Source organism: Parasteatoda tepidariorum, chromosome X1 (assembly GCF_043381705.1).
Source record: "Parasteatoda tepidariorum isolate YZ-2023 chromosome X1, CAS_Ptep_4.0, whole genome shotgun sequence".
Taxonomy (NCBI): Eukaryota; Metazoa; Arthropoda; class Arachnida; order Araneae; family Theridiidae; genus Parasteatoda; species Parasteatoda tepidariorum.
The window spans coordinates 13,308,578-13,321,930 of NC_092214.1; the positions used below are offsets into that span (position 1 = coordinate 13,308,578).

The following is a 13,353-nucleotide window of genomic DNA, read 5'->3' on the forward strand; positions in this document are numbered from 1 at the left end:
ATGTGTGTGTGTATATATATATATATATATATATCATTAATAAGTGTTTCAGAAATCCTTAAGTATAAAAAGTATTTATATAACATATAGAGGTTAAGAATACCTTGCATTAAAAAATAATTATCATTAAGAAATTGAAACTTTGAAACAAAAAAGTGATGACATGATACGAAATGTAAATAGAAGTCATTGTTTTTTTCTTATATTTTAAACAAAACCAAAACTTAAATAATTAAAAGTTTACCAATAGGATATAAAATCTTCATATTGTTGAAAATTATCATGTCATAATATAATACTAGAATGTTTATTATATTGCGATTTCCAGAATTTATTTTAGTCAAAATTTATGAAAAAAATATGAATATTAACAGCCCTGTTGTAATAGCACAGGCCAATCAACAGCCTTTGCCATTGGGTTCGATTTAAGATCCTTTCACGCAAACAAAACTTTTATATAATATCTGTCATTAATCTAAGACATTGATTTGCATGTGTGCTGAAGGGGATGCAGATCAGGACAGATTTCCATATCATCACTACTATGTTGTGGTTGTCAGAAATGAATTAATATAAAAAAAGAAATACAAATTACAACCAAAGCTCAAGCCATCGAAAACCTAATTTTAACAACACAGGTCAAAGAACAGTTCATTCAGTAGGATTTATATTCGTTTAATCAACTCTTATTAAATCCCTTATGGCAGAATTTTTTCAGTTTTTCTGCAACAAAACTCACTAGCACTCCTTTCAATAATAACAAAGATGTATGTTACTAATTTAAGGTAATAAAATCACTGTGATTACAAGAATAATAAAAAACTTTTATTGAATATGTAATATTCTTTTGATTATAATATTATGGGCCGGCGATATTGTCGCATTTTGTTGGGGGGAAGGCACTAATTATTTCCTTTATTGCATTTAGCAAATCATCATCACATTAAAAAAAATAATTAAATATCATGAAATCTGTTGTAGTAATTACTGAAAAATAGATCAACGATGAAATCACGCACATCCGGCTCTTTAGAAAAGGGTTACTCAAATGCATGCTTCGTTTCAAGATTTGATTATTGTAATAAATAATATTGTATAAAAATATCAGGTTTTAAAAACTAAGTGGAAATCAAAAGCAATAACTGCCAAAAAAATTGATAGAATCATTCCCTTAAAAAGCAAATTATCAAATGCGCAATTTGAACTTCCCATAACGTCTGAAATATATTAGGATATCTAAAAGCCACGTGAAAATCAATGTCAATAACTGCCGAAAAGACAGTCAAAATGGATTTATGATATCGGCATAATCTGAGCGCTTTAAACAGAGATTATTTAAGTGCGTGATTCAAATTTTACAAGTAAATCCCTGCAGAAAAACAAACCAAATATTTTTATTTTCCAAAAAAAAAACTTTCTGCATGAAATCTGTGAAGTTCTGAGACAATGCCGCCATTTCGTTGTGATTAAATCTAACACAATATAACCAAAAAGTATCATTTTTTAAAAACTAGGACAGTATTCATCATTCCAAGCCTGTTATGAAATAGGGGAGATTTCCGTATCCTGATCTGTGGCAGAATAATTGCCGAGTCTTGGCAACTTCTAGACAGCGGCCCGCGAGAAAGAAAAAAAAAACATCCCAGAAAGAGACCAACTCAAAAGGTATAACTCCTAACCACCCCCGGGCAAACATCAACATGTTTTTTTTATAAAGAATATTGCAAGTTTAAAATCTGTTTGGCACCTTGGCAATAGTAGTTGGCGAAACAGATCAGAATACAGAAATATCCCCATAAACAAGAGCATTTAAAGTTAAATTTCTATCACTAATGCTGAAATTGTATCCCAAATTCAGCAAACTATCACAAATTTGAGAATAAAGCCTTGGATAATTGTTTAATTTATGAAAATTTTATGGTAACAAATCGATAAGTATGTTTATTGAACTAAATCACAAGCCTAAATTCTTTTGATACAAATCTATCAAGTAAAACTAATTACCCCAGGAACCGAAATTTGAAGGAAATCTTGGTCTTGAAAACAACTAATATCAGACATAAAACATTAAAGCTTATTAATGATATCCATTGCAAGAAACAGAAGTTTTTTTTTACTAATTTATTATAAAATCTATTCAAAAATACAGTCAAATCATGACGATCTTAACAGAGATAAATTCAAAATGAACCAGACTGACTATAAACCTGGTGCACTTAGTGCATACGTGCCCCAATATATAAGTTTTATAAAATTATGGTCTAAAATATTGCGAAAGTAACATTTTATACACAAAATAAATAGAGATGGAATCGACATGAATCACTATTAATAATTTGTTTAAATAAAATATTCACTTCTCTACCTGCAATTTTGTTACTACTCTAATCGCTCTTCATATAGTTTTCTTTAACAATGAGTTAGTATTTTCTTCATATGAAAAGACATTTGTTATGTTTACTAATATTATAATAGGGAACGCACAATCACAATGATGAATTACCAATTCTTTAGCAGGTAGAGTGAGTAACTTTTGTTTTCAAGTACAACTGCGCATGCGCTTGAAATGCTTGGCTAGAATTTAATTTTCACCAAATAATTTCGAAAAGTAACCCTGTTGAAGAGATTGCGCGGAGGTGTAATTTAAGTGTAGCTTTAATTGCAATTGTTATTCTAAGCTCTTCATTTATGATTCATTAAATAAAGTAAGTTAATTGTTTTAAATAAATTTTTTCTGTTTATAATATTGCATCAATGTATTTTAAAACGTTTGCGACATTTTATAATTCTAATTATCTGTGATAAAGTAGTTAAAGATTTGCACGTTACTGAGTTAGGCTTAGTTACATATTTGTTTTCCTATTTTATCTTTGATATAATAAGAAATGTCTGTTAATAAAAGAATATTATTTTAAATATTCGATAGTTTATTCTTTTGCATATATAAACTAATCAATCAATAAAAATTTTTTGAACTGTTCTAATTCTTTTATGTGTGTAGAAAATATAATAAAGGTAATTATATGGTATTAAAATAAAAGGTGTCAATGTACCATCATTTATTTACAATTGAAAGGTTATTAATTGTAAATGATGGCATATTGACATTATAATTACTTATCTTTAAGATTATTTAACCGTTTGTAGATTCTTAAATTATGATACTTACAAACATGTATTTATTGGAATTTAATTGAAGGTTTTACTATTTGATGTATATATTGACATATTTTGAACTGAATCTACTTGTGCAAAATTCCGGTATAGTTTAGATTATTTTATAATTTTGTATATTACCCATCAATAAATGATGAAATACCAGAATGTATACAAGTACTGTAAGATTTCTTAAGCAGAGGTTGGTGCAAGCATTACCTTTAACTGTGGAGAAGTGATGCAGTTTAGCGATAATCTATGATGCACAATGGCTCAGTGGGGCTTTAGTGAGGGAACTTGTTTATTATTTTCATATCAAGTCTTTCTTTCTATTGCCCCTTCTAAGCCGCATCTTTTGATTTCCACAAACAACTTTTTCGATGAGGAGTTTATGGGAATCTGATAATATAGGTGTATTAGTAAGTATAATGGTGAGTATTTTACCTTATATGTATATAGTTTTTGTTTACATCCTCATAAAAAGAGATATATATTGTATTATTAAGTTGTATGTGGAATTCCATGTCTATCAACATGTAGATACTACGTTAGGTTTTTTTAGCAACTAATATAAAAAGCTCATTTAACCTATGAATTTTGGATACCTAGATGTGTAACAATTTTGTATGGTGCATATTAAGTGTTGCATTATCTAAGATCCAAAGTAGGACACTTAAGGTTTTAATTACCATGTCCAATCATGAGCAAAACATTTTTGAATGCTAAAGGTCAGCTTATCCGATTCACTAGAACATTACCAAAAGTGCCTCTCCTTTTGTGGCGAAATAATGACGGTAAATAATGTGAAACTTGCATACAAAGCGTAAAATAGATGAAATTTGAATGCCTGTATATAAAATTTTAAATGAAAAATAATGACAATTTGAATGGAATTCTTTTATTATTTTATCTTCTAATCATGAATCAATATGTTCGTGCTTATACGTACTGTGTAACTGTTATTGCAAGAGGGTGCATTTTTATTTACAAGCGTAGCATGCCTAATTTTTTTATTTATTTACAGCTTGTACAAGGTTTTCACATGAATTCCCAAATAATAAGCCTACTGTTCAGTTTTTACTAGTACATGGGCTTATTTACAGTTTGAGTTAGGTAATTTTGTTAATTGATGTTAGTTTTATGATTTTAATAATTTGTAGTGTGTTAAATGGTTTTTAAGATAAAATATGGTTCTCTTGGTGTTATTTATTTGATGAATATTTATTACTTCAGTAAGTATAAGGCATAATAACAGTATAGACTTAAGTACAATATGGCAAGATAACTTATGTTTTTAAGGAAGGATATACCTATTATTTTTGAAATTTTCTAATCATTCTGATGTGACATCAAAAGTAACTACTTAAAAAAATTTTTTAATATTAATTACATTATTTTATGGTTGTTAGTTATTAAAAATTGGTAATCCATTGTATATTTTAAATAAACTAGTAAGAAATAAAAATCATTTTAAAGTACTCAGAATGTAAAGGGTTACTAAGTGGCTGAATTTCCATGAAACATTATTTATTCGCAATAGTTTTTAAATTGTACTTAAATGCTCAAAACCACATAATTGACAACTAAATGTATAATTTCAGTAAAGTGTCATTATATACTTGTCTATTTTTGTTTCTTCAATTCAAAGAATCTTTTTAAATCTTCTGTGTTACAAATACATATTTTAAGGTAAATTATGCTTCGCCGAATCATGTGAGAAATAATGATTAAAGCAGTAATAATCATTTTGAAATTATATTATTTAATCATATAAAATTAATTTGCATATTAATGACACATAACTATAATTTTAACTATTTGTATGAAGTAGGCTTTAAATGAGTGTTCTGAATAGGATCAAATTAATTTTATCCATGTTTTGTATCAATCTTTAATATTTACAAAGAATGAAATGTTAAGATAGTGAAATTGAATTACTAAATACTCTGTTTTTGTAATTGTATACAATGTCTTAATGAGAAAAATATGTACTATCACTTAAATAATTGATGTTGTTAACATATAGCAATTTATCTAACTATTCGCCTGAATTTGGAATGCATATACATACATACATACATATGTTTGAAAAATTCGTTAAAATAAAAAATTATCATGAGTTTGCATACTTTAAAAGATATGGGTATAGCAAAAGATACTATTATATAAGATTAATTATATAATAGTATATTTGAAGTTAATTACTTCACATACTTATTTTTTCTTGTCATGAATATTATAAGACAATTTTAAAAAATCATGTATTTCTAAAAATTCACTAAAAACTTAATATCATTATTAAATGAAAATTCATTCCTCTTATCACCATCTGTTCGTTGAAATTCAGCGCCATCTGGCAATGATTTAATAAACTTTCTATCCAAAGCCGAAAATCTCGCAGCCAGTTGTAAAGGGATAGGTTTGCAACATTTGGCAACTTTTCGCTGTTTTCAACTGACTGAAGCGTCAGAAATATCGCCTTGCGCATGCGCAGTCGCTCAGCCGGTTGTACCCACAGACACAAGTACGTACAACCGCTGCGTGTACAATGCGCATGAGCATGACTGGACTTTCTTCTCAGGAATTTTGATTGTTGCTGTTGTTAATTTACGTCTAACTAGAGCTGCACAATGGGCTATTGGCGACGGTCTGGGAAACATCCCGGAGGATGATCCGAAGACATGCAATCACAATTTTGATCCTCTGCGGAGGGGACAGGAATTTTGAAAAACGTACATGTAGCTCTATTCATGATCGCGACGCACGAATACGCCATCTGGGGAGAAGACCGGTTCCATGTCTAGCCCTCACCTCTTCTCAGTTGTACTACGATATTTTCCCTTTTCTTAATATTTTTCATATTTAGCTGTCAAAAATGTTTTTTTAAATTTCGATGTCATTTTCTTTTAGAACTATACTTAATGTAGTTTTCAGTTCCATATAGTTTCCTATTTTAAGAGTTTTTAATATTTAAGCAAGCAGATTTAAGTTTTAAAAGTGTATAATATCAGAAAATATGCTTGAGATAAAATATGTGTGTATTCTTTCAGACGTGCAGCGTTTTACCTATCATTAATTCTAATAATTATGCTTCTTAATATTTTATGAGACCACTAAAAAGAAAGCTATTTTTTAATAGAATGTTGGAGGATACAACCTAGCATAATAAGAATTTATCCATAGATAATAACTAATAACTGAAGGAAATAGCTCATAAGCAATAACAACAGTTTTTATTGAAAAAAAAATATCAGTAATAAAAACAGTTTATTAAATGATTCCGAATGAATCATGATATTCAAAAATATGGTTACAATTAACCATAAATTTTATATTTAATTATACGATCAATAATCAAAGTTTATGAACGATGAGCAAGAAAGTAAGATGAAAAAATGAGCTGGAAACGGGGTGACCGATACCAGCGAAACTCAAACACGCCAGCGGCGTCAACAAATGAATCGCCTAAATGGTTTTACAAATAAAATTCTTAATTGACTATGACAGTGAGTTAATTATTATTGCATATTAATTACATCAATTGGAATTAACAGTTAACTCAGTGTTGCTGTTATAAATTAGTCATCACTAATATGCATTCAAAGTCAAATCAAACATATTAGTTTTGATTGTGATTTAACTGTAAATGAATATTAATTCTAATCGATTAATAGCAAAGTAAATAATGAAGAAAAGCATTAAACTGTGCTTGTGATATTATAAATTTCATTTGGATAATTAAACAAAATATTTGAAAACTTAAAATTACCTTATATCCTTAAATTTATGGTCAAAGAAAGTACATTTCACAATTTTGGAAAAATGTCTAAATTCTAAACCACTTATTTTTAGGCAATGCAAATTTGAATAAATTATTTTCAACTCAACATAACTTTTATTTTAATGACACCAAAATTACAACTATTAAAAAATATAATTAGCTCTTATATTCATTAGAACTTCATTTTAGAATTAATGAAAAAAGTATTCATTTCAGATTTTTTTTAAAAAAATTCAGCTTAACCCACCTGGCGGCGGACCCGAAATAACTCGGGCATGATTTCTACACACAAAGCGGCAAGCCCGGAATAACTCGGGTTGCCTCTCTAGCGGCGCGCCCGAGTTTTTGGCTGGAATTTTTTTTGCCTTCCCCTACGACCGCCGACTGGGTACTAATTGAGGGGTGGTTATAGCTGTCATCATAGATCACTATAACAGAAGAGTTGTGAGTCCAGTCATGAGTTCATAGTACATTAGCAGTTTAATTGTACTGAGAGTTAAAGTTTGTTTTAAAGGAAAAAAATATTAATTTTATGTTTTCTTTTGCTAATAATAAATTAAACATTTTGTTGCTTTTGTTATTATTTTACTTCTATTTTTTTAAAAATTGAAGTTTAAGATGAAATTAATTAAAATAGGAATAAATAAAATATAATATCTAAAATTGCTTATAAATACTCGCATATTTTTAATAAGTTTTAAAATATCTCTATTAATAATGTTCTGTTGCTTCATTATAAGTACTGTAAATTCGATATTTTAAAAATATTCATCAGCTAAATTTTATTTTGCGAACTTTAGTATGAATTTTATTTTGTGAGCTTGCATACTGATGAAAGAAGAGATTTTAACTTAGTTTAGATTTTGACTTATTTTATTTATTTCCAACTGCCAGGAAATACTTTGCTATTATGTCATTAAAGTTTACTAATTTTAAATGTTAAAGTTTTTCTTTGCAAACATTCTTTTAATTACATTCTTTTTTTCATTTTTTTTCTTCATATTATTCTAAAAATTTGCCCACAAATTTTCAAAATTATTCTAAAAAATGCTGAAACAAAGTCTTATTCTGTTGTTGTTTTTGTCATGTTTTATGCATTTCCCTTGAATTATCGCATCTGAAATTCGCACAGAAATAAAATAAAAATTTGAACAGAATACGAAAGACAACTATTGAATTTTTAAATAATAACTTGCACATTTAAAAACATTTTTGCTAAAAGGAGAATCATCCAACTACAAAGAAACGGATGAGATTAAATATCTGTTTAAGTTCAATTTTAATTAAAATTATTAAGTTTATATAAAAACCATATAATAATATTTTGAAACAATTTTTGTCAGCTAAACTCTGATTATTTTCTGTGACAATTTAAATTTTATCGAATACTATCAAGTGATATATTAATAATGCCCGCAAAATTCTTAATACTAAATATTATCCTTTTTTTATTGCTTCATAGTAAAGGAATTTAATAAATTACAATTAAGCATTCATTTTTGGTAGCATAAATTATTTAACAAGAAACTACTTCAAAGTCTTCTCATGTACTTATGAAGTCATTCATTGTTTAATAAACTAATATGGCTTGCATAAAAATGTATTCCAAGCAAACTAAGTAAAAACAAGACTAGGTAAAAATCAGAGGATAAAATAATTTCAATTTTTTTTTCCTTCTAATTTTTTAAACGAAATTTTGTAAATGCTATTGTATATTCTAAATTGTATATTCTTATGTATTTGTTTCAAATTTCTGATTTAATTATAATCTATTTATATCAAGGACAATAATAAAAGGAAAAGGCTACGCAAAGTTAATTTATGTGTATTACTCAGCTTTTTACTATTACTGAGACTGAGACCAAAAAACAGATCAAACAATCGAGTATTTATTTAATAAGGATTATAAAACTTTTTTTCAATAGAGAAAATTAAAAAAGTTATTTTTATTGGATAATTTAACAAAATAAATATATATTCAAACAGCGCTTCGAAGGGTTTAAAAAATGTTTACTTTTTTTACTTAGGAATTAATTTTAAAAGGAATTCGACAACAACACATTTGTTTTAACCATAGAAACTCTGATAGTCCTGCAATTTGATAGTGCTGATAAAATTGGGAACAATTCAGCTCATGAAACTTGATACATATTTGTTACATAAACTACCACCGATGTAAAATTGATCCCAGAAGCTTAAAATGTAACAGCCTTTGTTTGTTTAGAGAATTAAATTTTATTATTTGACTTTTAATGAAGAATGGAAGAAAAAAAAATTTTCATAATTATTAAAAGTTAATACCGTGTTTAAGAATATAAGAGTTGGTTGTTGGTAAAATTATTGAAAACATCATTGGAGATGTCACAATAAAAATATTTCCTTTTAAAATACAATCTTGAAAAAAATTGTAGTTAGGACAGATAAAATATCTGGGAGATGAAGCATGGATAACTGCCTAAAATTACATACACATATTTAGTTTTATTTCTTATTGCTTTTCCATTATATATGAGGCTGATTTTTAAGGGACAAATTTATTTTCGAAATTTCTTTTCCTATTAAAGTTTTTTATTTGTATGCACTTTTTTATAATTTTGGACAGTAAATAAATTGTTTGGTTATAATTTGTTTATCGTTAGTTAAGTTCCATCCCCTCCTTTTTTAAAATGAATACATAAATACGTTTCTCATTACAAACTAGGATGCAATCATTTTTCTTCAGATGTGCTTTCTCGTTAGCCATACTCAGAAAGGAGAGAAATTTGTCAAAAATAGAGTGTCAAGTATTCAAAGAGTGATTTGTCTTCTTTCCAGAACCGTGCAGAAAAGCAGAGAAGTAAATCTCTGCAGAGAAGTAAATCTCCCTCTTTCAAACCACTGACCCTCCATTTTATCATGCATTCACAACTCTAACTATTGCTATTGGCGATCGAAATGGGCTGCAGGTGGCGTAGAGCAGAACTCTTTTCCTATGGCAACACTTCACATGCTTTCCCCATTAGCGTGTGGAAAGTCATAAAGGAAGTACGTTAGTTTCTCTCTTGATTTTCATATAGATTGAAATCTTTTAACTTGAAAAACTATATGGAACTGAAAACTACATTAAACATAATTCTAAAGAAAAGTATTATGGAAATTTTAAAAAATATTCATATTAAATAAAAAGGAAAAATATTAAGAAAAGGGAAAATATCATAGTACATTCCTATACAACTGAAAAGAGGAGGAGAGGGAAGGGAGAAGGGCTAAAGGCATGAAACCGGTCTCTCCCCAGATGGCGTATTCGAGTGTTGCGATCGCGAATCTTCTTCTTCCGAGAACTTCTTTCAACATTTGCTTTCACCCTTTGAAAACTGGCACTTATCCTGTTGACTCCAGGATACCTTTAGTTTCTTTAGAATGTATTATTGCTTCAAAAGAAAGCACAAAATGGAATGTGATACTTTTTTTTCTGCACTTCACTAATAAAATGACTGAAAAGATCTCTACTAAAAGTAGATTTAATATAAAATTTTGAAATAGTGTAAATAAAGAGAGCATAAAAAATTGTTATTTTTTTTCTGTTTCAAAAACTTTTAAACAAATATGTCTTATTGCTATTGGAATTTAATGACGTTTTTGCGTTTGTGATTTCTTAAATAATGTTTGCTTCTCCTTTTTATAGATCACTAATTGAAACTAAATTCTAAATAATTCATCAACAGTACATCACTCTGATTTCTATTCTTGTTTCAGAATAAATGTTTTACTAAATTATAATATAAAGTTGGAACTTTAATAGGGTATCAGAATAAATAAAGTTATATTTATGTTTACTGAGTATACAATTATATTCAGGTGTCTGTTCAGAGCAGTCTGTTCAGAAGAAATTTGGGTTCGTTAACGTACTCTTCACAATGTATCTTTTCATAAAAACGAACCCTTCAGAAAATATTTTAACTTAAAAACGAACCCCTTTACAAAATAATTTATCTTTTAATCTGTCCTTTCACAACAGATACTCGATAGACATTTGCGTATTATTGTAAATTGACTGATGCTGAATGTTCAGCTTTTTTAGTTATTTTCAAATCTACTGGCATTCGACGCATCTTGCTCTAATATTTTTTTAACCATGTTTTTCTGCTTCAATTCTAAGGCTAAGTTTGATTTCATTTCATTTATATTATGTATCTTGACCTCTTTGAGGTCAAAAAAAGTTATAAATTCCAAATGTAGTATTCTATGAAAATATTTATATTTCTGCAAACATCGTGTGTACATTCTTATTGATGTTAAATGATATTTTTTTTGTAAATAAATAATTGAGCAATATATTATTCATAAAAATAATGCATGAAATTTTATGTAAATAAAAATTAACTTATGTCAATATTTTTTTAAAAAAATATATAAATTTAAGAATTGTTTAAGTTTACTTAAGGTGTAACACATTAGAAGTGATGCATAACTAAGTTGCGTTATTTAAAATATGTCAATTGAAATTATAAAAAATGTGAGTGATTTTGTTTCCATTAATAGTCGAAATGAATATTCTGCATTGTGCAGTGTAAGCTAAATACCCTATATTTGTATGTTGCATCTCTAATTTAGTAGCAGCAATGACGGTTTATTTTTGAAATTTTAATTTTTTTAATTATAATTTTACAGTGTTTAGCATAATCTTGTCTCCATTTGCAATTGAAACTCCTTGAAATAGTTTTTTTTTCAATAACAGGACCCTATTTGCAAAAATTCACGAAACAGGACCCTGGTTGAAAGAATGTGACCTACACTTATTTTATATTCACAAATTACGAGCAATTTTCTTACAATTTTAAAAAGACAGGACCTTTCACAAAATGTTTGGACAGACCCCTGATAGTGAGCTAATCAAAGAATGTAACATCGTTTCCTTTTAATAAAATCATTTTATTGATTTCAGAACTGAAGGATTTTAAATTAAGCTGTTACCTGAAATTCATATTTAGCAGTATTTGCAAAAGATTTTCTTCAATGTGTTACTTTACATCAAATTAATTACCACTATCATTTCTACTTTTTAAAAATTTCTCAAAAGTTAGTGTAAGGAATTTTCTTAGGTAATCTTAGCTCTAGACCAGTTGTTCCCGAACATTTTTTTGCCTCGTAGATCCCTTGCCATGTTTTTCGGTTTTGGGTAGACACCCTGCTTACCTGATATTTATTTTTTGTAAATTCATCAATATCAACTTCAAATGTATTTTTGACAGCTGGTATAGTGCGACTCACTGTAAAAAATTTAAATTTCTAACTGTAGTGAAATGTAGTGTGAAAAACTTTAAAAAAAATCTTCATTTTATACATTTATTAATTAAATTCAAACTAATTTAATTACTAATTTAATTAATTTGTAAGTGGAATAAAACAGTGCACTACAAAACCCGTTCCCCGCTACTAATATTATAATTGGGGAAATAAGTTTGTATACAAAACTGTAGTAATGTATTATCGGTCTGTTTGTTACGTTTTCACGTAAAAGTTAAGCAACAAATCACCGTGATCTTGTGCGCAGAGAAAATAGGAGGTCTAGCTAGCTAAAGAGTGGACACAGGCTAGGCTACAATTTACCTCTGGAAAATACTTTCTTTTTTTGTTACAAAATAAAGCCTTACACGTGGAGAAAATAAAAACGTACGAAGGCGGAGCTGCAGGTAACTGCTAGTTTATAATAATTCACTTTTCATGTATCAAAAATTAATCCTAATAACTTTAATTTTAATAAAAATTTTACTTCATAGCTACTTTAATAAATTATGTAGAATGTAGATAGATATATGTCTTTATATTATAAGGTAATATAATAAAAGTAAATAGTAGGTAGCATCAGTGTATATTGATTATCCCATTCATGAAATGCCAAAATAAAAGTCACGACCTGCCTATTTGAGATCCACAATCGTTGACCCCGTTTTTCACTTGACATGGACACCTTGCAGGTTGTTTTTGACCCCTACAGTTATTTTATGCTTTTTTCTCAAAATAGCGAGCAAGCAGCTTTTGTTGTAATATAAATAAGTTTATTCATAATTGTGAATTGAATTGTGAATAAAGTAAATAGAATTACACTCAATTTATTATTCCATTCATAACCATCGAAAAAATTCTCTAAATTTTAAATTAAGCCATTTAAATGTGGAAAAATAATTTAAGACTTTATTATTTAATAATATGAATATACATGAATGGTTTTGCTTCATTAAACTCATAAATTACACTTTTAAAAGTTATCAGTAATGCAATTAAATGGGGGTGACTGTATAAGGATATCAACTAAAAAAAATAAGCAATTCTTTTTTATTGATAGCGAAAGCGTTATAAAATCAAAAATGATGGAAAAAATTTATCGATAGAGAGCAAGCAGTAGAGAAATAGGGGGAAAAAAGCAAATGAACTTT

The 13,353-nt window shown here is 27.9% G+C and overlaps 1 protein-coding gene across 1 annotated transcript in view; it reads right to left on the reverse strand.

Annotated features, from left to right (window-relative positions):
* The window catches only part of LOC107452952 (uncharacterized), a 10,475-nt gene extending 7,914 nt beyond the window's left edge, over positions 1–2,561 (reverse strand). The window contains exon 1 of the mRNA XM_016069586.3: positions 2,366–2,561. The gene's annotated coding sequence lies outside the window, so the exon portion shown is untranslated. The remainder of the gene's footprint in view (positions 1–2,365) is intronic.
* Positions 2,562–13,353: the final 10,792 nt, after the last annotated feature.